The following is a 2,882-nucleotide window of genomic DNA, read 5'->3' as shown; positions in this document are numbered from 1 at the left end:
GAAAGATTAGTTAGAAAGAAAGAAAGAAAGAAAGAAAGAAGAAAGATTAGTTAGAAAGAAAGAAAGAAAAAGTAAAAAAGAAAGAAAGAAAGAAAGAAAGAAAGAAAGAAGAAAGATTAGTTAGAAAGAAAGAAGAAAGATTAGTTAGAAAGAAAGAAAGAAAGAAAGAAAGATTAGTTAGAAAGAAAGAAAGAAAGAAAGAAGAAATATCAGTTAGAAAGAAAGAAAGAAAGAAAGAAAGAAAGAAAGAAAGAAAGAAAGAAAGAAAGAAAGAAAGAAAGAAAGAAAGAAAGAAAGAAGAAAGATTAGTTAGAAAGAAAGAAGAAAGATTAGCTAGAAAGAAAGAAAGAAAGAAGAAAGATTAGTTAGAAAGAAAGAAAGAAAGAATTAGTTAGAAAGAAAGATTAGTTAGAAAGAAAGAAAGAAAGAAAGAAAGAATTAGTTAGAAAGAAAGATTAGTTAGAAAGAAAGAAAGAAAGAAAGAAAGAAAGAAAGAAAGAAAGAAGAAAGATTAGTTAGAAAGAAAGAAAGAAAGAAAGAAAGAAAGAAAGAAAGAAAGAAAGAAGAAAGATTAGTTAGAAAGAAAGAAAGAAAGAAGAAAGATTAGTTAGAAAGAAAGAAAGAAAGAAGAAAGATTAGTTAGAAAGAAAGAAAGAAAAAGAAAGAAAGAAAGAAAGAAGAAAGATTAGTTAGAAAGAAAGAAAGAAAGAAGAAAGATTAGTTAGAAAGAAAGAAAGAAAGAAATAAGAAAGATTAGTTAGAAAGAAAGAAAGAAAGAAGAAAGATTAGTTAGAAAGAAAGAAGAAAGATTAGCTAGAAAGAAAGAAAGAAAGAAAGAAAGAAGAAAGATTAGTTAGAAAGAAAGAAAGAAAGAAAGATTAGTTAGAAAGAAAGAAAGAAAGAAAGAAAGAAAGAAAGAAGAAAGATTAGTTAGAAAGAAAGAAAGAAAGAATTAGTTAGAAAGAAAGATTAGTTAGAAAGAAAGAAAGAAGAAAGAAAGAAGAAAGATTAGTTAGAAAGAAAGAAGAAAGATTGGCTAGAAAGAAAGAAAGAAATAAGAAAGATTAGTTAGAAAGAAAGAAAGAAAGATTAGTTAGAAAGAAAGAAAGAAAGAAAGAAAGAAGAAAGAAGAAAGATTAGTTAGAAAGAAAGAAAGAATTAGTTAGAAAGAAAGATTAGTTAGAAAGAAAGAAAGAAAGAAGAAAGATTAGTTAGAAAGAAAGAAAGAAAGAAAGAAAGAAGAAAGATTAGTTAGAAAGAAAGAAAGAAAAAGAAAGAAAGAAAGAAAGAAAGAAAGATGAGTTAGAAAGAAAGAAAGAAAGAAAGAAGAAAGATTAGTTAGAAAGAAAGAAAGAAAGAAAGAAGAAAGATTAGTTAGGAAGAAAGAAGAAAGATTAGCTAGAAAGAAAGAAAGAAGAAAGATTAGTTAGAAAGAAAGAAAGAATTAAATAAGAAAGAAAGATTAGTTAGAAAGAAAGAAAGAAAGAAAGAAAGAAAGAAAGAAAGAAAGAAAGAAGAAAGATTAGTTAGAAAGAAAGAAAGAAAGAATTAGTTAGAAAGAAAGATTAGTTAGAAAGAAAGAAAGAAAGAAGAAAGATTAGTTAGAAAGAAAGAAAGTTTAGTTAGAAAGAAAGAAAGATTAGTTAGAAAGAAAGAAGAAAGATTAGTTAGAAAGAAGAAATATTAGTTAGAAAGAAAGAAAGAAGAAATATTAGTTAGAAAGAAAGAAAGAAAGAAAGAAAGAAAGAAAGAAAGAAAGAAAGAAAGAAAGAAAGAAAAAAGAAAAAAGAAAGATTAGTTAGAAAGAAAGAAAGAAAGAAAGAAAGAAGAAAGATTAGTTAGAAAGAAAGAAAGAAAGAAGAAAGATTAGTAAGAAAGAAAGAAAGAAAGAAAGAAAGAAAGAAAGAAGAAAGATTAGTTAGAAAGAAAGAAAGAAAGAAAGAAAGAAAGAAAGAAAGAAAGAAGAAAGATTAGTTAGAAAGAAAGAAGAAAGATTAGTTAGAAAGAAAGAAGAAAGATTAGTTAGAAAGAAAGAAAGAAAGAAAGAAAGAAAGATTAGTTAGAAAGAAAGAAAGAAAGAAAGAAAGATTAGTTAGAAAGAAAGAAAGAAAGAAAGAAAGAAGAAAGATTAGTTAGAAAGAAAGAAAGAAAGAAAGAAAGAAGAAAGATTAGTTAGAAAGAAAGAAAGAAAAAGAAAGAAAGAAAGAAAGAAAGAAAGAAAGAAAGAAAGAAAGAAAGAAAGAAAGAAAGAAGAAAGATTAGTTAGAAATAAAGAAAGAAAGAAGAAAGATTAGTTAGAAAGAAAGAAAGAAAGAAAGAAAGAAAGAAGAAAGATTAGTTAGAAAGAAAGAAAGATTAGTTAGAAAGAAAGAAAGATTAGTTAGAAAGAAAGAAGAAAGATTAGTTAGAAAGAAGAAATATTAGTTAGAAAAAAAGAAAGAAGAAATATTAGTTAGAAAGAAAGAAGAAAGAAAGAAAGAAAGAAAGAAAGAAAGAAAGAAAGAAAGAAAGAAAGAAAGAAAGAAAGAAAGAAAGAAAGAAAGAAAGAAAGAAGAAAGATTAGTTAGAAAGAAAGAAAGAAAGAAAGAAGAAAGATTAGTTAGAAAGAAAGAAAGATAGATTAGTTAGTAAGAAAAAAAGAAAAAAGAAATATTAGTTAGAAAGAAAGAAAGACAGAAAGAAAGAAGAAAGATTAGTTAGAAAGAAAGAAGAAAGATTAGTTAGAAAGAAAAAAAGAAAGAAGAAAGATTAGTTAGAAAGAAAGAAAGAAATAAAGAAAGAAAGAAGAAAGATTAGTTAGAAAGAAAGAAAGAAAGATAGATTAGTTAGTAAGAAAGATAGATAGATAGATAGATAGATAGATAGATAGATAGATAGATAGA

The sequence above is a fragment of the Siphateles boraxobius genome, unplaced genomic scaffold (genome assembly GCF_051911475.1).
Source record: "Siphateles boraxobius isolate OS27281-9 unplaced genomic scaffold, OSU_SipBor_1 16, whole genome shotgun sequence".
Classification (NCBI taxonomy): Eukaryota; Metazoa; Chordata; class Actinopteri; order Cypriniformes; family Leuciscidae; genus Siphateles; species Siphateles boraxobius.
Note: the sequence above shows the minus strand (reverse complement) of the source record.